General features: G+C 36.2%; 1 protein-coding gene across 1 annotated transcript in view; it reads right to left on the reverse strand.

Annotated features, from left to right (window-relative positions):
• Positions 1 to 18,190, reverse strand: part of LOC6031837 (clavesin-2) — a 44,016-nt gene extending 25,826 nt beyond the window's left edge. The window contains exon 1 of the mRNA XM_038254831.1: positions 17,379 to 18,190. The gene's annotated coding sequence lies outside the window, so the exon portion shown is untranslated. The remainder of the gene's footprint in view (positions 1 to 17,378) is intronic.
• Between the last annotated feature and the right edge of the window lie 6,098 nt (positions 18,191 to 24,288).

Raw genomic sequence — 24,288 nt, forward strand, 5'->3', positions numbered from 1 at the left:
TCGTGTGCTGAAAATTATGTGGCGACAGACCAAACCAGACCAGACGACACTGTGGCGGGAACATGGTGCTGCTGCCGGTTTTATGTTTGCGCCAAGCGTATTAGTGTCACATTAATTACGCGGCGTAACGAGTTACGTTGCGACGGACAGATTTGCGCGTTGACAGATTTTTGATTGGCTGTTTTAAATAAAAGTTTTTACTGGGTAAATTTGACCCTTTCAAAAAACGATACACATAACTTTTAAATCTTAGATTTGTTTTGATTTTCAGTATAGCTTCAAAGAAGCAATATCCCGATCTACACAACCATTTCTCAAGTGTGTAGGCGCCAACCGGTCTCTGCATGTGAAAGTTCGCATTAAATTCACGGTACAACTCTTGCGAGGGGTGTTTCCATCGCCGTTGGCTCTCATGTTAATAAATCCTTACGGAACCCTCCTAGAACCGGTCTCCTGCAGACTGACCGCAGCTGCGTTGGCTGCGTTGGCGTCCTGGGTGTCGCGTGGGACTGACATATGGCGTTGTTTTTTTTTAATATTTTGCCCGAGAAATAACAGGGTAAAGAACTTGAAAAAAAGGAAATAAAAACGCAACGCACCGAACCTCACCCCTCAGGGGTCAATTAATAATTCACTGCCGACGAACGACGGCGCCTGGAGAGAAAAGGTTTAGTTGCAGGTGACACCACGTCGATAGAATTTCCGGCGGTGAAAGTTAGTATGGCATGTGAACCCTTATGAAACATGCAAACGATTGGTGGTTTTGATTTTGGAGGGGGGGATTAAAAGTGTCCCTTTTGAAAAAAACTAACCTAATCTACCTATGTGGTTGATGCCTTCCTCACTTTTTACCAAAAATGGGTAATATGAGTGATTTGGACACACATTTCAGCTTTTTTTAGTTCCAGAAAAAACACAGTTATAACTTATGTGGTAATAACATGAGACAGGGTTGCCAGATCTTCAATGTTTTGAACTCATTGGAAAGGCCTTTCAATTATCTAACCAACGATGGGTTGGATGATGGATCCGGACATAGTTTACATACATTTAAGAAAGATCCGGCTTCAAAAAAGTACATAAATATCACTTAAGTGGTTATAACTCGAGACAGGGTTGCCAGATCTTCAATGTTTTGGACTCATTGGAAAGGCCTCTCAATTGCCTAACCAACGATGGGTCGGATGATGGATCCGGACAAAGTTTACATACATTTAGGTGAGATCCGGCTTCAAAAAAGTACATAAATATCACTTAGGTGGTCATAACTCGAGACAGGGTTGCCAGATCTTCAATGTTTTGGACTCATTGGAAAGGCCTTTCAATTGACTAACCAACGATGGGTCGGATGATGGATCCGGACATAGTTTACATACATTTAGGTGAGATCCAGTTTCAAAAAAGTACATAAATATCACTTAGGTGGTCATAACTCGAGACAGGGTTGCCAGATCTTCAATGTATTGGACTCTTTGGAAAAGCTTCTCAATTGCCTAACCAACGATGGGTCGGATGATGGATCCGGACATAGTTCATCCATTTAAGTGAGATCCGGCTTCAAAAAAGTACATAAATATCACTTAAGTGGTCATAACTCGAGACAGGGTTGCCAGATCTTCAATGTTTTGGACTCATTGGAAAGGCCTCTCAATTGCCTAACTAACGATGGGTCGGATGATGGATCCGGACATCGTTTACGTGCATATAATTGAGATCCGGATATTTGCGAAAACACGTTTTTATACATAACTTTTGAATTACTTATCGAAACATCAAACAATTCAATAGCGATGTATGAGACCTTAAACCAAGTCGAGGAGCTTTTAATAAAAAGTCCATTTTCAGAGCAGGATTAAAGCCTTACCTCAGTGAGGAAGGCAAAAAAATAAATTTTATTTCCAAATTCGGTTGAAATAGGGTAGATGTACCTATTTTGGGCCTATCAAACCAAGTTGTCCAATCAAATAACCGAAAGCCGGCTGTTAAATTATCGCAAAAATCGGAGGGCCCATAATTTGTCCTATGTGAAGGTTTTAAAAGTTTTTGACATATTTTAAAACTGTTGACAACCACAGTAAAACCCAAATAGTTCGATAGTCGTTGTTGTTTTGCTTTTTTGATAAGATTGTCTATCAGTTGCCACTTCAGAGACACTTGCGTGTTTTTGAATTCATAAATTCATTTTTGTCCCCAACTTCGTCTCATGACCTCACTCCAAGTCCTGACGACTGACCACAACTGTGTCACCTAAAAAGGGAATCAAATTGGTCTCAATTTCTCTGGCTCCAATCGAACTTCTCCGGACTCTTTAAACCACATTCGAAGAAGTTTTGAGGTCAATCACGAACCGTCTATGTTTTCTAGACCTTTCCAGACTGGACGTGAAGATGCGCTTGTTTGGTTGGGGAGTGTCCAAAAAACACGCCACAAATGTGAAGGCACGAATCGGTACCTAATTTGCGTTGAATAATGTTTGCGTGCGAGGGTGGACGACGCCAAAATTGAACTCAATTATATGATTGGGTTTAGCATTTGGAATTAGCAGCAATGGTTGGCAAGATTTGGTTCGGCAAAACCGGATGACATTGTCCCGTGGTGCGTCTTGCGGTGGATCCGGGCGATGAATCAGTTTTTTTTTTTGGTTTGGTTTGAACGTTGTGACGTGAGCGGAATAGCCGAGGATCTTGCTTGAAGGTACAGCGAGTGGTTGAAGAAGAACTAGTTCATCTATTTTTGGTTTTAGACCTAGTAATTGAGTAGACCATTCAGAGCAAAGACGTTCTATTACATGTTTGAGAACCTTGATCCAAATAACACTTTGATGCAACATTAAGTTGGAACGATTCTTTCCAAAACTCCTGATACAGTTCAATTAAGAGACTAACCAAAAACTCAGTCCTTATATGAATATATGAATAACTGAAGCATGTTCAGACAACTACAACTACCACAACTCCCATCGATAAAACAACTTTCCAATAAACCACAAAACCATTGCCATATTTGCTTGTCAGCAAAAAAAAGCTAATGGGGCACAACTGTAACATAAAGAATGTGTCATCAAATTTCACAAAGCACATTTCAACGTTGTCAACCCAACTGTAATGGAAATCCAAAACCATTCCGTGTGAGCATCACATATGTTTATCTAAGTCTATCCGTCCAACCGCGGGGTCCAAAGTGGGGACCGACTCAACCAGAACTACCCCTCACACACAGACACATCGGACTGCATCGGATCGGCTTTCCCCTAGCAGAGCTTTTCATCGGCAGGAGAGGGTGAATCTGTGGCCTTGTTCCCGAGTTCTCACATTTCACCGCGCTTCCAAGGGGAGGTGGGACAATAAGTGGGAAAAATGTAAGCAAAAAATAGAAGAGAAAAGCCGGGCAAAATATTTGCATTCGCTGTTAGACGAGATTGTTTGAGCGCACAAAAACTCACACAGAAACGAGAAAAGCTTTTTATAAAGCTTGAGCATGGTGGAAATTGTGAGGAATAGCAAAACTTGTTGTAAAACTTGGTCGTTAAATCAATTAATCAAACATTGTTATGGTCAAATAAATTTTCTAGATTTAAAATATGTAAACAATTCTTTACGAAAATGGTCTTTTTTCTTCAATTTTGTTTTTTATTTTTTAATCCGGCTGAAACATCTTTGGTACCTTCGGTTTGCCCAAAAAAGCCATTTTGCATCATAAGTGGGTAATTCTCTACCAACTCACACGAAATCGGGAAAAGTTGCCCCGACCCCTCTTCGATTTGTGTGAAACTTTGTCCTAAGGGGTAACTTTTGTCCCTGATCACGAAACCGAGGTCCGTTTTTTGATATCTCGTGACGGAGGGGCGGTACGACCCCTTCCATTTTTGAACATGCGAAAAAAGAGGTGTTTTTCAACAATTTGCAGCCTGAAACGGTGATGAGATAGAAATTTGGTGTCAAAGGGACTTTTATGTAAAATTAGACGCCCGATTTGATGGCGTACTCTGAATTCCGAATAAACGTATTTTTCATCGAAAAAAACACTAAAAAAGTTTTAAAAATTCTCCCATTTTCCGTTACTCAACTGTAAAAAATTTTGGAACATGTCATTTTATGGGAAATTTAATGTACTTTTCGAATCTACATTGTCCCAGAAGGGTCATTTTTTCATTTAGAACAAAATTTTGCATTTTAAAATTTCGTGTTTTTTCTAACTTTGCAGGGTTATTTTTTAGAGTGTAACAATGTTCTACAAAGTTGTAGAGCAGACAATTACAAAAATTTTGATATATAGACATAAGGGGTTTGCTTATAAACATCACGAGTTATCGCGATTTTACGAAAAAAAGTTTTGAAAAAGTTACTTTTTGCGTTTCTCTTTGTTTCGTCGTCCGTGTCTGTCGCGGGTGACCATGAAGGGCCATGATCGATGACGACCAACTTTTTCAAAAAAAATTTTCGTAAAATCGCGATAACTCGTGATGTTTATAAGCAAACCCCTTATGTCTATATATCAAAATTTTTGTAATTGTCTGCTCTACAACTTTGTAGAATATTGTAACACTCTTAAAAATAACCCTGCAAAGTTAGAAAAAACACGAAATTTTAAAATGAAAAATTTTGTTCTAAATGAAAAAATGACTCTTCTGGGTCAATGTAGATTCGAAAAGTACATTAAATTTCCCATAAAATGACATGTTCCAAAATTTTTTACAGTCGAGTAACGGAAAATGGGAGAATTTTTAAAACTTTTTTAGTGTTTTTTTCGATGAAAAATACGTTTATTCGGAATTCTGAGTACGCCATCAAATCGGGCGTCTAATTTTACACAAAAGTCCATTTGACACCAAATTTCTATCTCATCACCGTTTCAGGCTGCAAATTATTGAAAAACACCTCTTTTTTCACATGTTCAAAAATGGAAAGGGTCGTACCGCCCCTCCGTCACGAGATATCAAAAAACGGACCTTGGATTCGTGATCAGGGACAAAAGTTACCCCTTAGGACAAAGTTTCACGCAAATCGAAGAGGGGTCGGGGCAACTGCTGTGTGAGTTGGCGGAGAATTACCCAAGTTTGTCCATATAATTTTCCATACAAATTTGGCAGCTGTCCATACAAAAAAGATGCATGAAAATTCAAAAACCTGTATCTTTTTAAGGAATTTTTTGATCGATTTGGTGTCTTCTTATGTTTTAGAGGACATCAAATGCCAACTTTTCAGAAATTCGCAGGTTGTGCAAAAAATCTTTGACCGAGTTATGAATTTTTGAATCAAAACTGATTTGCCAAAAAATCGAAATATTGGTCGCAAAAATTTGTCCCCTTCCATTTTTCGAGTTAAAATCAAATTTGCAATCAAAAAGTACTTCAGTGAAATTTTGATAAAGTGCACCGTTTTCAAGTTAAATACATTTTTAGGAGACTTTTTTGAAAATAGTCGCAGTTATTCATTTTTTTAAATTAGTGCACATTTGAAAAAAAAATTGAAGGCTGAAATTCTCTATACTTTGCTTTTTTGAACTTTGTTGATACGACCCTTAGTTGCTGAGATATTGCCATGCAAAGGTTAAAAAACATGAAAATTGATATTTTCTAAGTCTCACCCAAACAACCCATCATTTTCTAATGTCAATATCTCAGCAACTAATGGTCCGATTTTAAATATGAAACATTCGTGGAATTTTCTGATCATTTCGAAAAAAATATTTTCAAATTTTTTCAACCCAGACTAACATTATTTTAAAAGGGCGTAGTATTGAATGTTTTTTGAATTTCCATATATCATTTTTATATGGACAGCTGCCAAATTTGTATGGAAAATTATATGGACAAACTAATGATGCAAAATAGCTTCTTTGGACATACCGAAGTCACCAAAAAAGTTACAGTCGGATTAAAAAACACAAAAAATGTAAATGTAAATCTTCCATTCATAAATTAGTAAATCACATTTTCTTCCTGAAAATTCATAGCAATTTGCGAATTTGTGACAGAAGCATAACTATAACTGGAGATTTTTTCAAACATTTCCAATAAACTAAATTTTTCTTTTGTTCATTTGTATTTCAAGCAACGCAGTTTGTTTTACTCAAAAAGGAAACATCATAAAATTTGGTTTATTAGATTTAAATAAAAACTCCACATTTTAAAATGTTCATTCTTTATTTATGTATATATTTATTAAAATGATTATAGTTTTTTTGTGATACTTATCCTTTTTTGTGATTACTTAAAAATATTGAAAATCAGGATTGAAGGTTGAAATTTTGCTACAAAAACTTTTAACTGATTAAACATCAAAATGCCTTTGAAAAATTCTTCAAAATAAATTAGAATAAATAGAAAATATAAAAATTACATGAGGCCGTTTTTTTCATACCCCCCCCCCCCTTTTCAAAATTGGTCTAAAAAATCAGAGGGCAAAAAAAAATCAAAATTTCCATGAAAATAGTAGTCTAATCAACTGAAAACAAGGTAAAATGCATTTTTCTGCATTGATAATCATATTTTTGATTTTTTGATTTTTTTTATTTATATTTATTCAGTTTTCTTTTCCATGTACATTCATTCAGTTTAAATATTATTGAGTGTCCAATCACAAACGATGACTTTTCACCTCAATTTTAAATACTAGCAACTTTCATTTATTCATGAAATATTGTAGCTTTCGCTATTCAGTGATTTCAAATGTAGGAGGTCCTACATGTACAAAAGGGAAAAGGGATACCTTAAAACTAACTTATAAACTATATAAAGAGCGGATCAATGCAGCTGAAGACTGCAATGATTTTTGTCGAAATGCATCAATTATCTTATTGGACATAACATCCAAAGTGTCAACTTCGGCTAATTGATGAAGTTCACTGGTGCTGAACCAGGGAGGAAGTTTCAGAATCATTTTCAGAATTTTATTCTGAATCCTCTGAAGTTTTTTCTTCCTGGTTAAGCAACAGCTTGTCCAGATCGGCACAGCATAAAGCATGGCAGGTCTGAAAATTTGTTTATAAATTAACAGTTTATTCTTAAGACAAAGTCTAGAATTCCTGTTTATAAGGGGATACAAACATTTAATATATTTGTTACATTTAACCTGGATACTTTCAATGTGATCCTTGTAAGTAAGGTTTTTGTCAAAAGCAAGTCCAAGATATTTTACTTGAACCTCCCACATTAAATTTACCTCATTCATCTTTATAATGTGATGACTTTTTGGTTTAAGAAAATCAGCCCTTGGTTTGTGAGGGAAAATAATAAGTTGAGTTTTTGCAGCATTTGGAGTAATTTTCCATTCTTTCAAATCAGAATTGAAAAATGTTTTGAATTTTTATGAAATCCCAATGTACAGCACCGCAAAAATTTTATTTTTCGAAAAAAATAAAATTTTAGTCAAAACTTAGATATTTTGGAAATTAATGATGGCAAACCGACTGGAGCGGCGTATAACGCATTTTACACCACTTTTTTTAATTAAAATGTTACAACCATGGCTCGTAATTTAAATTTTTATACTTTTTTATTTTTTGATATCAGTCAGTCAGCCAGAATAACAAAAATAAATACGCATTAAAAATTTGAGAATGCGTAGAAATTTTATATGAAAAAATGTGTTTTATTACCACGAAAAAAGAGTTTACTTCTACGAATTATTAACCATCAAATTTGAAAAATCTTTTTCAACGTGAAGACTTCCATCATTGCCATGAATTTTCGTTCAAAGATATAAATTTTGCGTCGCTTTCAATATTTTGATAAAAATCCTTCTACAAGTTGTTCAGAATAGTGCCCTACACATGCAGATTCCTTTTGCTAACGATTATCCCATTCCTTGCAAAGTTATGGAAATCATCATTAAACAATGATTGCCAACTAGGACGTCAATGATTGTACCAAAAAATTATATATATTTTGAAACACATTTGATTAAGACCAAACATTCTTTCAGTGGCTTCAAGAAGGCAACAACCGGCACATGCTGATTCATTTTGGTGCATAAATTCGCTAAAATGAATTCAACACAGAGAATTTTAGAGTGATGATCAAATTTCTTCGAAAATGATGTACAACTTTGTAGAACATCATTACACTCTAAAAAATAACCCTGCAAAGCTAAAAAAACACGAAATTTTAAAATGAAAAATGTTGTTCCAAATGAAAAATGTAGATTCGAAAAGTACATTAAATTTCCCTTAAAATGATATGTTCCAAAATGTTTTACAGTCGAGTAACGGAAAATGGGAGGATTTTTAAAACTTTGTTAGTGTTTTTTTCGATGAAAAATGCGTTTTTTCGGAATTCTGAGTACGCCATCAAATCGGGCGTCTAATTTTACATAAAAGTCCGTTTGATACCAAATTTCTATCTCATCTCCGTTTCAGGCTGCAAATTATTGAAAAACACCTCCGTACCGCCCCTCCGTCACGAGCTATCAAAAAACGGACCTCGGATTCGTGATCAGGGACAAATGTTACCTCATAGAACAAAGTTTCACGCAAATCGAAGAGGGGTCGGGGCAACTTTTCTCGATTCCGTGTGAGTTGGTAGAGTATTACCCGTAAAGAATGTTGTAATACTGTTTGTTGCAATCTTTAATTAATGAGTTTATCTAAATTTGGTTCAGATTTTAACAGAATCAGCAATTCCAGAAATGTAATATTTCGAGAGCACTACTTCAACAAAAGAAAATAGTTTAAACTTGGCAAAAATCCCCCCTCGGCCGAGGGGTGGGTGTTGCACAGGGAGTTACTGTGAAGCCAACTGACGCTGATGTGTGGCGTATGTGGTCGATTTAGCCAACCATAACAACACAACAGAACACACCGGTAACGTCCCCCCCTCCCTTTCCCCCCATCGGGAGTCATTATACAGAGTTCAACGTTTGATCGCTATCGGCAACCAACCGTTTCTACGCGGGCCAGAATGTAACGTTCGAAGAAAGCAGAATTGTTGTTTTAATAATTCAAGCATGAAGAAAGAACGCGAAGTGCAGTTTTAATTAAAAGTTTGCACTAGAATTTATGGAAACGAAAATGTTAAAGTTCAGTTTGAAAGCAGACATTTTTAATCAACTGACAGAAGGAAAAAAAATCTGAATAATAAAACCGGATAATCAAGTTGTGAATGAAATCAAAGCATCACCAACATGGCTCGGCCAAGCAAACAAAAGTTGTCGAACTATCAAAGAGAGAATCTCCGCCACATGCAAATCAAGTACAGCTTCCCGAGAGCTCGAGAAGTACTGGTGGAGTGGTGGTGGTGTGGGAACACATTGAGATGGTAATTTCCCACCCAGTTCACCAATACAAAAGTTACGAGAGCTTTTGATTCTATTTTTATCATTCATCTGATGGAGTGGTTCAACGGGTAGTTTGTGAATTTTTCGCACACAATATTTTTTCAGCTCTTTGAAAAAAAATACAATTTGATTGATTTAATAATTCGAGATTTTTAAGTTGATGTTAGTAAATGCTTTAGTTTCATCAAGGTATAATAAATTTGGCCTCCCTGAACACGCTCCAATTGTCAAATTAAAATTTTAGTGAATTTTCTACCAATAATTCACAAATTTCAGATATAGCGTTATGGAAACGTTTGCTAACATCATTTTTTTACTCTTTTCAAACATTAACTATTGACACACAGTTAGATCAGCATAATTTTTTCGAAAATAATATTAGTATTTTTTTTTAATTTGAGACTTTTTTCAGTACAAACCCTCATCGAATGTTTCGAATTCTACTATTCCCAAATTATAGAGCTATCTAAGCCCGATCTCACACACACTAGCACACCATTTGTTTTGCTGGCTGGTACAAAATTTAACCTCACTTTTTTTCGTGTACGTACACGCAATACATGCGCACGTAGATAACTCTATAACAGAAAAAAGTAAGATGTAAAGGAAGAGTAACCCCTCTTCACTCAGCTATGCCGGCTGTGTATCGAACTGATTGGCCTGTCTGTGGGTAAGCTTTCCAACTAATACCTTCACCTTTTTGATAATCCAGCTGCGAGAAACAGCCTTCCCCTGTGCAACCCCTTTGGCCATTACGGAAAGCTCTATCAATCAACTCATTATTCTAATGTGCTGCTGAAAGTGTGTAATTCTGCACATACACATATGCTGGTGAGGCTTTTCTACAGAAGGGTAGAAGAACCTTTGTTCGAATTATTTTTAATTTAATTTTTTAAGCTTCAATTTATTTTGAAAAAACTTAGTGCTCGAATTAATTTTAAGATTTTTGTTTTCAAACTGCAAATAAATTAGTTTTACATGTAAAAAATAAGCCACCCTACCCTATTTTTATCATAAAACATCACCCAACATGGGATCGCGTCCGACTGGGAGCCGCCCCAAGGTCGATCACTTTTCGGCATTATGTTTTTCAGGCGCGCGGCCGCACCAAATTCCACCAACTGACAGATAGCAGCATTGAATGACAGCTGCTAGTCGGTCGGGCGCGTCGTTTTTCAAAATTTCAACCAGAACAAACGCAGAGGGGGAAGTCGCGGCGGTCGGTGTGTATCGAAAGCGGTTGGACAACTTTCGAAAGCATCGCGGGCGAAATAAGGGTTCAAAAACATCTGTCAAAAAGAAAAAAAAAACTTTGCGAAGCACGGCAATAAAGCATTAAGTGCGGAACCCCTACGCCGCCCCGTCAGTGTCGGTCGTTATCGACTATCGACGGCCCGGGCGACGGCATCGTGACGGTGGGAACGGAAATATTGGAACGAATTTTTGAAAAGTGGGTGCAACGGATAGAGAAATGTACTTGAATGATTTTAAACGGATTTGAAGAATTATGTAGTTTTGATTTCAAAATTTCAAAAGGCATTATATGCCTTTTGACACTTTCTGGAATATTGCATATTCTGAAAGTACTCTTAATAAGCTTCCTTTCCATCAAAAATGAGCATAAGTTACTTCAGTAAAGTTTGTTTAATAATGATTATAAATAAAGTGATATAAGCAAAATAGCTGGCAACAGCAGTACCTGTTTACGTAGTCCTGTCAACCTGTTAAATAAAAGGCTACATGAACCTGGCGACGAAAACAACATCATGAAATAGACGCCATGTACATATTCTTTAAATATAATGACTTAAATAAAGTTTTAATGAAAAACACCTCCGTACCGCCCCTCCGTCACGAGCTATCAAAAAACGGACCTCGGATTCGTGATCAGGGACAAATGTTACCTCATAGAACAAAGTTTCACGCAAATCGAAGAGGGGTCGGGGCAACTTTTCTCGATTCCGTGTGAGTTGGTAGAGTATTACCCGTAAAGAATGTTGTAATACTGTTTGTTGCAATCTTTAATTAATGAGTTTATCTAAATTTGGTTCAGATTTTAACAGAATCAGCAATTCCAGAAATGTAATATTTCGAGAGCACTACTTCAACAAAAGAAAATAGTTTAAACTTGGCAAAAATCCCCCTCGGCCGAGGGTGGGTGTTGCACAGGAGTTACTGTGAAGCCAACTGACGCTGATGTGTGGCGTATGTGGTCGATTTAGCCAACCATAACAACACAACAGAACACACCGGTAACGTCCCCCCCTCCCTTTCCCCCCATCGGGAGTCATTATACAGAGTTCAACGTTTGATCGCTATCGGCAACCAACCGTTTCTACGCGGGCCAGAATGTAACGTTCGAAGAAAGCAGAATTGTTGTTTTAATAATTCAAGCATGAAGAAAGAACGCGAAGTGCAGTTTTAATTAAAAAGTTTGCACTAGAATTTATGGAAACGAAAATGTTAAAGTTCAGTTTGAAAGCAGACATTTTTAATCAACTGACAGAAGGAAAAAAAATCTGAATAATAAAACCGGATAATCAAGTTGTGAATGAAATCAAAGCATCACCAACATGGCTCGGCCAAGCAAACAAAAGTTGTCGAACTATCAAAAGAGAGAATCTCCGCCACATGCAAATCAAGTACAGCTTCCCGAGAGCTCGAGAAGTACTGGTGGAGTGGTGGTGGTGTGGGAACACATTGAGATGGTAATTTCCCACCCAGTTCACCAATACAAAAGTTACGAGAGCTTTTGATTCTATTTTTATCATTCATCTGATGGAGTGGTTCAACGGGTAGTTTGTGAATTTTTCGCACACAATATTTTTTCAGCTCTTTGAAAAAAAATACAATTTGATTGATTTAATAATTCGAGATTTTTAAGTTGATGTTAGTAAATGCTTTAGTTTCATCAAGGTATAATAAATTTGGCCTCCCTGAACACGCTCCAATTGTCAAATTAAAATTTTAGTGAATTTTCTACCAATAATTCACAAATTTCAGATATAGCGTTATGGAAACGTTTGCTAACATCATTTTTTTTTTACTCTTTTTCAAACATTAACTATTGACACACAGTTAGATCAGCATAATTTTTTTCGAAAATAATATTAGTATTTTTTTTTAATTTGAGACTTTTTTCAGTACAAACCCTCATCGAATGTTTCGAATTCTACTATTCCCAAATTATAGAGCTATCTAAGCCCGATCTCACACACACTAGCACACCATTTGTTTTGCTGGCTGGTACAAAATTTAACCTCACTTTTTTTCGTGTACGTACACGCAATACATGCGCACGTAGATAACTCTATAACAGAAAAAAGTAAGATGTAAAGGAAGAGTAACCCCTCTTCACTCAGCTATGCCGGCTGTGTATCGAACTGATTGGCCTGTCTGTGGGTAAGCTTTCCAACTAATACCTTCACCTTTTTGATAATCCAGCTGCGAGAAACAGCCTTCCCCTGTGCAACCCCTTTGGCCATTACGGAAAGCTCTATCAATCAACTCATTATTCTAATGTGCTGCTGAAAGTGTGTAATTCTGCACATACACATATGCTGGTGAGGCTTTTCTACAGAAGGGTAGAAGAACCTTTGTTCGAATTATTTTTAATTTAATTTTTAAGCTTCAATTTATTTTGAAAAACTTAGTGCTCGAATTAATTTTAAGATTTTTGTTTTCAAACTGCAAATAAATTAGTTTTACATGTAAAAAATAAGCCACCCTACCCTATTTTTATCATAAAACATCACCCAACATGGGATCGCGTCCGACTGGGAGCCGCCCCAAGGTCGATCACTTTTCGGCATTATGTTTTTCAGGCGCGCGGCCGCACCAAATTCCACCAACTGACAGATAGCAGCATTGAATGACAGCTGCTAGTCGGTCGGGCGCGTCGTTTTTCAAAATTTCAACCAGAACAAACGCAGAGGGGGAAGTCGCGGCGGTCGGTGTGTATCGAAAGCGGTTGGACAACTTTCGAAAGCATCGCGGGCGAAATAAGGGTTCAAAAACATCTGTCAAAAAGAAAAAAAAAACTTTGCGAAGCACGGCAATAAAGCATTAAGTGCGGAACCCCTACGCCGCCCCGTCAGTGTCGGTCGTTATCGACTATCGACGGCCCGGGCGACGGCATCGTGACGGTGGGAACGGAAATATTGGAACGAATTTTTGAAAAGTGGGTGCAACGGATAGAGAAATGTACTTGAATGATTTTAAACGGATTTGAAGAATTATGTAGTTTTGATTTCAAAATTTCAAAAGGCATTATATGCCTTTTGACACTTTCTGAATATTGCATATTCTGAAAGTACTCTTAATAAGCTTCCTTTCCATCAAAAATGAGCATAAGTTACTTCAGTAAAGTTTGTTTAATAATGATTATAAATAAAGTGATATAAGCAAAATAGCTGGCAACAGCAGTACCTGTTTACGTAGTCCTGTCAACCTGTTAAATAAAAGGCTACATGAACCTGGCGACGAAAACAACATCATGAAATAGACGCCATGTACATATTCTTTAAATATAATGACTTAAATAAAGTTTTAATGAATATGGATGATCAAATATCGATAAAACCGTTTGTTGACATTATACTATCTTTTTTGCTTTTATGTTGAATTGGGAATTGAAAAATGATGCTAAACTTTCGAATGCGTTTTTCTCAAAACGCATGGTTTGCACATGATGCTATTTGAAATGTTAACGTCGAATTGTGCGTTTCAAAGGTTGGTGTTGTTGGGCAGACTCGTTTAAAACTCGCTGACAGTGTTGTTGCCATAGAACGTTGACAAAACAAGCAGGTAACAAAATGACGGCCCAGGTAAGGTTAGGTATGTTTTGCTAAATTTATTTAAGTTAAGTTTTAAATTCTTGCTTTCTTCACTTTCATTTTTTTTTTCAAGCTAAGAACGCATGTTTTGTTTAATTAAATCTGTTTCTGAAAAACGATTTTCGTAACTTGTGCGTCAATCTCGGGTTAGAGTTCTCGGGCATTTTTCGGAACCCTGAATTCCTGAATCCCAGGAAATTTCATATTTTGTTCAATTTTTTTTTTTCGAGTTAAAAAGAAACGCCAAATATTAGAATTATTTCCATTTCTATTGTGAAAAAATGAAATAAATCTTATATTTTTAAGGAGTGATGAAGTCATGAAAATTAAATTTTTGAAATAAAATATTTAAAGAAAATCTCAAAATTATGGTCAACAAAATAAAAAAATCTTTTCACAATTTTAAATAAATATCGAAATTTTTAAGTTTTACTCACTGTTAAGGATTTTATCTAAAAAAAGCTCATGATTTTTTTTTTGAGCAGATCAGAAATTCAGAAAGAAAAGAAGTGTTTTCTGAAGGAAGTATTAGACTATGAAAAACAAACAATCCAACTCGCACATTTTGACAGATTGACAGTTTTCCTGCATTTTTCAAACATTTGGCTTGTTTAGCGAGTTTGGCAAACTGTCAAACACAAAAAAAATGCGAATTTTTTGTTTAACTGTTTGTCATAGTCTCAAATCTCCTTGAGTGAACTCAAATAACCCCACATTTTCCAATGTCTCTGCAAGTAATGGATTAATTTTAAATCCGTGATAACTTTTCAATAGGGTGTAACCTAGCCTGATTTTAAGATTAGTCCTATTGATTTTTTTATGAAAATTTGAAAAAAAATGAAAAAGATGAATTCTTGGTTTTTTAGATGGATTTTTTAAGCCTAAATTTTAAAAGGTCTTAAACAATTTAGTTGTGAAATTATTTGACTCTTAAATTTCCTATATTTTTTGTGATTCTTCAAAATTGAAAAATAAATTTAATGTTTATTTAGTAATCAACACGTTGCTGTTAGTAAATTAATTCAATACGTTTATTTTACTAGATTAAATCGTGTTTGTTAAATAATCGAATAGGTTAAGGGTTTTCAAAATTCAAACAGACAAAAATAATGATTTGTAGAGTTTGTAGAAGTGGATTTAAATCTTATCAGAAATAACAAAATACCTGAATGAAAATAAAAATATTAAAAATGGTACAATCTAGAGGTGAGCAAAACCGCTTTTTTTAAGGAGCCGCTCATTTTCGTTTGCTCACTAAAAAGACCCGCTCTTTTGAACGGCTCTTTCGCTCTTTTTCAAAATTTTGATAAAAAGGTTATTTTAAGAATTGTGTGATTTTGCGAACTCTTTTCTAAATGCTGATTTAATCGATGAAGTCTATAAACACTGAAGTTTAATCAGGCAAGAGAATTATTTTTTTCCATAATCTCTCAGCTATTTAGTAGATTTTTGGCAATATTTTACAAGCTATGCTATGCTTTGCATTCGGATAATACTTTAATGTACGATCAGTGAAATAAAGAAAAGCTTTTTCATTTTAATTAGAAAATCATTTACTTTTGGAATTTCCAAGAAAAGTAGGAAACTGAAAATATGTTTGAAAACATTAAAGTGGTGTTTGGCAGCAATGTTATTTTGGGATTAATTTTTACAAGCAATTATTTTTCAATTGAGGATTGCATTTTCAATTCTAAGAACAAATTTTGTGATGCAATTTGTTCAAAATTCGATAAATTATATTTATAACAAATTTGAAAATTATTCTATCTTGGAACGGTTATTTGAAAAGACCGGAGTTCCGCGGTTCTTTTTTTTTGTGAGCCATGGTTCGTTCGCTCTTTTAGTGAACCGGCTCTTTGAGCGGCTCGCTCTTTTTTTTGCCCACCTCTAGTACAATCCAGACTCGATTATCCGTGTGACTTGGAAAATTTCACTTCGATTATTTGAATCTTTAATTTCAAGAAAAGGGAAGAGGAGGTGAAAAGTATCACAAAATGGTCATGAGTAACAAATATGTTGACATCAAAAATTTCAAAAAATTAATAAAAAAAAGCTTTAAACATATTATTTTTCAATTCTCTACCAACTTGAAAGAAATCGGGAAAAGTTGCCCCAACCACTCTTCGATTTGCATGAAACTTGGTCCTTATCACAAATCCGAGGGCAATTTTTTATATCTCCTGACGGATCGACGGTACGACCCCTTCCATGGGGTTGTGCGTAGAGACCCTAAATAGAGAGACTGGCCAGACTTTGCGTCAAATTCACATCGACCAGTCTCCCTATTTAGGGTCCCTAGTTGTGCGAACAGGGAGAGTAAACTACTCTAAAGCGATCATTTTTTTTTTTTTTTTTTAATCCAGGATGGCGTAATTATTAGGCAATCAACCATTCAAATGTCACTAAAGTTTGATGTTAATAGCAAGAAAATAGAAAAAAAAAATCAGCATCAAAAAAATTGTGCATGAATCGGTTATCCGCAGTTTTATTTTATATACACCCAAAATTCAGAATCGAGATAATCGTTCTCTCAAAATTTATTGAGGGCTCAGTGCCAAAATCGATAGAATAATGGTACCAACTCACACCATCATAACAAATGAGTTCATTCGTTAGTTGAATCAATAAATCTCCAACAAGTGTCATACATCGACTTCTGACTTCTCCATGGTCACCAAGCTGTGGTGGCCGAGGCAGCTAAGTCATTGGATTGGTTTGTCAAAGGTCTCTGGTTCTATTCCCGTTGTCAACACTTTTGGTTTTTTGTTTGACGGATGAACTTTTTTTGCAAATGAACCTCGAGAGAATAGTTCTATCGCCCATCTCGAGCTGTGTTCTCTGCGTCCGTGAATGGTACCACTATTCTCTCGACTCGAGACCATCATTCTCTCGGACTAGCGCTGCCAGTTTTGGGTGTACAAATGGGAATAAAGATTGGTTCAGTTGAAATCAAGGAAATTTTAAAACGAAATGCGAAAAAAATAGTTTAAATGTAAATTGTAAATAAAATGTGCTCATAACGAAAATTTCAAGATATAAAACAATTTTGCAAGAGCCCTTCTCAAACAATTACTTTACTGGCACATTTCTGCCCCTATTCGCGCCATATGTTCCGTTGTTTGAATTAAGCAAGCAAGAAAAAAAGCAGCGAGAAAAAAATCGCCACTTTACAGCGAATTACAACATCACTTGTGTAATTGTTCTCGCGAAAGCAGCCACTGCACTGCTGAACAGTGGTGACACCTTGTTCGTTGCTTTAGAAACTTACTCGTTTAGCTTCGCCTACGGTTTTTTATGCAGTCTTGCCGTGAGGGACAATATCTCGCTGGGTTGTTTGCAATTTGTTACTTAAGCTTGAGTGGCCGTCTGCTCAAGCCTGTTGTAAAGTTGCTGGTTCTCGGCGATCCAATATTTGTTGAAGGCTCGTGACACTTTGCCACAACTTATCTACTTCCACTTTTCGATATCCGTTTTCCGGTGAAATTTCTTATCACTCGATGTACGTTTTTTTTCTATTTGTTGCTTTTATCACACTTGGAAATCTGTTGATACGGTTTGGAATTTTTCCTCCACTGCACTGCTTTCAAACTGTTTCCAGCAAAAAAAAAACACGGTTAACAACCACACACGATTTTATCGAATTCCCCACCGACGAGAGTGGGACGATGGTCACACTCAAATTACATAAATAAACACCCAGTTTCACCTGGCTTCGATAATTTAGAATAACATCGACAACGACGACAACTTCTACGTCTCACAGAACACGATAGAACGTCACCGAGAACGCGAGAACATCCACAGAACGAACCTGATGCGGTCAACGCGAGTACGCGAGACGGACAACAACCACGCCGCGACTATACCGGACCGGTTCCTCCCGATGACCGGGAAAGGCAAAACGAAGGGAAAAACTCTCTCGCGAGTACCCGCGAATAACTGAGAGAGAAAAAAACTAGCCCGAAGTTCGGAACAAAAGAACGGTGAGCCGCAGAAGACGAACGCAACGGAACGAGCGCTGCTGAATGACTAATTCCAGCGTCGCTGGAGAAGCTTTTGGATACCGACCCGACAACCGACTCGTCGTGAATCAACGACGAGAAACCGGCTAGTTGCTGCAAGGTCTGAAAGCTGAACTTGCTCGTGTACGTTACGGTAGTGGTGTGGTGATTTTGCTTACGACTGACTGTGTGTAGTGCTTTGGGGAAGAACCGAACCGGCTTTGGGGAGAATAGCTGATGTCGATCGTGAGTTGAGACCGGTAACAGTTCGATGCAGCTTGTGATGCACTCTCTTTGGGGCTGCTGGGGTGGTTGTTGTGAAATAAAACATCTTTGGTTAAAATTGCAAAAAAATAACAACTCTTGAAAATTTAATCTATTTTCCTTATGGGTAATTCTCCGCCAAATCACCCAGCAGTTGCCCCGACCCCTCTTCGATTTGCGTGAAACTTTGTCCTAAGGGGTTACTGTTGTCCCTGATCACGAATCCGAGGTCCGAATCCGGAATCCCGAGTTATAGGGGAAGGTGGGGCAAGACGACCATATGGGGCAAGAGGAACAATCGCTCGTACGGCCGTAATTTTTACAATTTTGATTATTTCCAGTATGACGAATTGTTGCTAGCAATGCAATTAGCTGATTCTACTACCACATAACCGCCAAAACGACGTATACGCCAAGGGGCATAAAATTTAATGAAGTTTTTTTCAAAACCATTGTTTTCTTATAATATTTGGAATGTACAAAATAAGGCTTAGGGTTCGTTTTAAGACTCATTTTATCAAAATGCTATTTTTCCTAGATCAGTAGTGTCCCTACCAATGACATGCACCTATTACAAAGTATGATTTAACTTTTGGTTATTTTTGTTGAGAGCTTTTAAAAAATCTTGTTCAGGTGGGGCAAGTGTACCATATGGATTTTTAGTATGGAAAAAATTATGAATTGCTGCAACAACATATTTTATTGGGAAATAAATACATAAAAGTACTTAAAAACTGAAAAACAGTTGATAAAAAAAATGTCCATACAAAATATAGTGATATTATGAGAATTTACTATTTATCATCTAAGTAATTTTTTATTTTATTTTTTGCAAAAACGATAATTTTTTTAGTAAAATATTATTATTTAATCTAAAAATGGAAGAAACCTTTCAATTACATTCTAATCTGTTGTATCTAAGTGATAACAGTTCAATTGTTAGCAAATTAACATGTTTTTTCATGCATTGGTCCTCTTGCCCCAACGGGTTGTTCGTCTTGCCCCACTAGTTGAGGAAAATCAAACATTTTAGAATCAATTTTTTACATTAAAAAACAGGATTTTTTCTTCTATCAAAGTCTTAAGCAAGACCAATAATAAGATGATTATAATAAAATCCGACAGATTTTTTAACTTTTTAATGGATTAAAACGAGCATTTCCTTAGCTTGTTACACTTGCCCCACTTTCCCCTAATTGCAAATGTCTACAATAGTCTAACTTGTACGTGCGTCAAACGTGTTCTGACCTGAAATCCAGTAGTCGCACTTACATATATTTCCAGGGAGTGACAAGATAGCATGACAAGATTGAAACTACTTTCATATGTAAAATGACAAAAATGCACGAAGTTTTTTCGGATTCCGTTAAATATCTCAGGATTGAAATCGAATTTTGGGGATCTGTGAAGGTCAAAAGGTGAGGCATTGTGAGCTGCACAAAATGGCGTTCTTAACTCAATTTGACCCAAAATGCACGTACGACAAGTTAGCACGACGACGACGAACTGACGATACCTCGGAAACTATTGATATTGTGATACTATTTTCCGTTTCTTTCAAAGGTACACGCCGCGCGGCGTTTCAGAATATGCCATAGACATTGTTGCCAGCGATTTTCTGCACTTTTGGTGCAATATAAAACTTATCTGGCAACAATGCCGGGCGATTCGAAGAAGAAGAAAACAAAACGCGCAGTATATTAGGATTTGACAGCAAAGTGCGAAAATCAGGCTTGAAATTTGAAATTCATTTTTTTATTATAATGTTTTGCTAAACTGATTTTTCCTTTGAGCAACTCTCTACGAAATCGGCCGATTTCGACCATTTTTATTTTTTGTATTTTTTTATTTGACTTTAACTTTGTTGGGGCCTTCCCTATGACCAAATAAGCTATTTTGCGTCATTGGTTCACCCATACAAGTCTCCATACAATTTTGGCTGCTGTCCATACAAAAATGGTATGTAAATATTCAAACAGCTGTAACTTTTGAGTGAATTTTCTGATCAATTTGGTGTCTTCAGCAAACTTGTTGAGGACTTTTGAGAAAAAATAGGTACACGGAAAAAAAATTGAAGATTTTTTAATCAACTTTTTTTTCACTAAAACTCAATTTCCCAAAATAAGTATTTTTGTATTTTCGAGATATTTTGATATGTTTTAGGAGACAAAAATACGCAACTTTTGAGCCATAGAGAAACATGGTCAAAAAATCTGCCGCCGAGTTATGAATTTTTAAAAAACTGTGATTTTTGGAAAAAAATTGAAGTTTCATGCAAAAACAAGTTTGATATTATTTTTTAATGCAAAATTGAATTTGCAATCGAAAAGTACTTTACAGTACTCGAGAACAGAAGACTGATGAAGTCTGCAAGTAGTAGACGAAATACGTATCTGTCAAGATATTAAAAATATTGTTTTGTATCGACACTAACGACATGTCTCCGATTTTTACTTTAGGGACGACATTCGAAAGAAACGACGACTGTTGGTATCCAACTGATCCACGAAGCGAAATTTAATAATTTTTTTCGCTTCGTGGATCAGTTGGATACCAACAGTCGTCGTTTCTTTCGAATGTCGTCCCTAAAGTAAAAATCGGAGACATGTCGTTAGTGTCGATACAAAACAATAATAAAAAATCCATTGCAGTAATGCGAACCGTTCCGAGCAAGAAACGGGAGCCCATGCCTCGAAAGGGATAACAAGCAGCAAACCCCGCTGTGATCTTCCTGGATGAAGCCATAGTCTCACTCTTCCTGCTCAGCGGCATTCGCCAGAAAGAGACGACGATGATGACGATACCGACTGAACACAAAGCGATCTAAGTCTACTGTTCTCAGGCTGGAAAAGATACCAAATTGTCACACGTAGCACTAAGGTGGCTTGAGACATCTAGAATCTCAAGGGCCTCAGTGGTACAATTGGCAGTGCGTCTCAGTACTAATGAGGAGGTTGCGGGTTCAAGTCCCGCCTGGAGCCCGGTGATTTTTTTCGCTCCGTGGATCAGTTGGATACCAACAGTCGTCGTTTCTTTCGAATGTCGTCCCTAAAGTAAATATTAAAAATATATAGCGGAATTAAAAGGAACAACTCGTCTCTTTGTATTCACAGTAATGCATTCTGCTAAAACGCTCAACCAAACCACAATTACTTTACAGATTGTTTGATAAATGGCTCCGTTTTCAAGATATAGCCACCGAAAGTTTGATTTTAGCGAAATATTTGCAGTTTTTCAATTTTTAAAAATAGTGCCCATAAGTGACCATTTCTAAAAAAAATTTTTTTTTTTGAGAAGTTCAGAAAATTTGCTATAAAATTGTCTAAGAGACATTGAAGAATGGACCTCGGGTTGCTGAGATAGAGCCACTTTAAGAAAAAGAAACACGAAAATTGAAGTTTTCTAAATCTCACCAAAATAACCCACCATTTTCTAATGACGATATTTCAGGAACTAATGGTCCAATTATCAATGTTAATACATGAAACATACGTGAAATTTTTCGATCTTTTCGAAAAAAATATTTTTTTTTAAATCAAGACTAACATTTTAAAAGGGCCAAACATTGAATATTACGCCCATTTAAAATGCTAGTCTTGATTTAAAAAAATTGAAATATTTTTTTCGAAAAGATCGGAAAATTTCACAAATTTTTCATGTATTAAAATTGAAAATCGGACCATTATTTGCTGAGATATGGTCATTAGAAAATGGTGGGTTGTTTTGGTGAGATTTAGAAAACTTCAATTTTCGTGTTTCTTTTTCTTAAAGCGGCTCTGTCTCAGCAACTTGAGGTCCAATCTTCAATGTCTCTTAGACAATTTTATAGCAAATTTTCTGAACTTTAAAAAAATGTTTTTAGAAACGGTCACTGTCACTTTATCAAAAAATCTGTAGAGTACTTTTCGATTGCAAATTCAATTTTGCATTAAAAAATAATGTCAAACTTGTTTTTGCATGAAACTTCAATTTTTTTCAAAAATCACTATTTTTTCAAAAAAAATTATCTCGGCGGCAGATTTTTTGACCATGTTTCTCTATGGCTCAAAAGTTGCGGATTTTTGTCCCCTAAAACATATCAAAAAATCTCGAAAATCAAAAAATACTTATTTTGGGAAATTGAGTTTTAGTGAAAAAAAAGTTATTAAAAAAAATCTGCAAATCATACTTGTATGGATGAACCAATCACACAAAATAGTTTATTTGGTCATAGGGAAGGTCCCCACAAAGTTTGAGCCAAATCATAAAATACAAATAAAATCCATTTCCGGTTTTGGTAGAGAATTGCTCCTTCTTCTTTTATGATAAGAGCTACGTGCATCATTAGTTTTTGTGTACTTGGTTGTGTGTATCTTTAGAAGGTATTTGATGACCGATTTTGTATCTTCGGCAAAGTTTTAGGTAAAACCTTGCAGAAAAAAAAGGTTCAGGAAAAGAATCCCGATTTTTCTGTGATTTTTTTAGTTTTTTTTTGTTTTATTGTAATAAAAAGGCAAAAAATCTAAGGAAATCGAATGATTTTTGGATAATATGGAACATGTGCAAAACATGCTATATTTTGAGAATTAAATTTTAGTTGCAAAATCAAATGTACTGTCTCAAATGACATTTAATATTGTAAAACTGCGCCATTTTTAAAGTTACAGGTATTGTCAGGTTAAATGTATAGAAAGGAATTCCTTTTTTTTTTTTTTGAACGAGTAATTTTCCAACGAAAGTTTTCATGAAAGATCCAGACAACGTTTTCATAGAAGATATTTGAAATCCGGCTTCCCAAAAATGTACAAATAACACTTAAGTTCTTATTTCTTTTATTAGGGTTGTCACATCTTCAATCATTTGAACTCGTTGGAAATCCGGACAACGTTTTTATCAAAATATCGTCCAACCATCCCCTTTTGGCCCTTTATACGGCAGTAATTTGAAGATGTTTCCTTTGAGTCTGAGACACTGTAATTGTCGGCAACCGCTACATAGGTCATCCTTGTGGCAATGTTGGTTATCACATCAAATCAAATCAATTCAATAACTTTTGATATCTTCAATCTTTGGACTCACACACACAGACAATTGCTCGGAATTTGATCCTGAGTAGATATGTATACGTGGAGGTTGGTCTAGGACGTCAAAATAAGATGTTCATTTTTTGAGTGTTTTATAGTCTTTCCTTAGTGAGGTGACAGGCAAAAAAGGTTTTATCACATTAAGATACAAAAGGTGGAGACGCATGGTGACTCAAATAGCTATGATTTTTAAATGACAAAATTTGAAGATACACTCTACAGCATTGAGCATCGAACACCAAAGCTAAAGCACCAACACCTGAAAAGCTCATCATTCTCGTTTTCTTCCATACACACTATCTTTCAGCATAGTTTGTGTGCAAACTTTCCGACTCGTTGTCGCCGCCATCGTCACTACATTCGGACTCGATTCATGCTCACACGAGCTCACACGAGTTATAACATGTTTGTACCTGAGCATTCACGCACACATACACTCTTAAAAACCCCCACAGGCACGGATTTCATGTTCTACCGTCTGCCGTGATATTTGTTTGTGGCACGTGTGTCGCGATGACAGCCGTATGCAGCAGTGCACCCTCACCTCATCTAACCTCATCTCACTTCCTAACCTAACCTAACACCCCTGGTGATGTCGGGTCAGCTCGGCTCGCCGGCTTAACGAGACTCCCGGCAAAAGCGTGATTGATATTATATCGGCCCCGAAAGCTTTCCCGGTGCGGGTTCTATTTGTATAACTTTGTCTAGCGTTGCACAGGTTGAACCGCACACACTTGATACTAAGTTTAATGGGGTCTGTTGGTAATTGTTGAACTAGAATATTGTTAAAGAAATTTTCTAGTTTAGCTTTTTTTGCTAACATGATAATTTCTCAACTCAGAATTGAGTA

Source organism: Culex quinquefasciatus, chromosome 2, assembly GCF_015732765.1.
Source record: "Culex quinquefasciatus strain JHB chromosome 2, VPISU_Cqui_1.0_pri_paternal, whole genome shotgun sequence".
Lineage (NCBI taxonomy): Eukaryota > Metazoa > Arthropoda > Insecta > Diptera > Culicidae > Culex > Culex quinquefasciatus.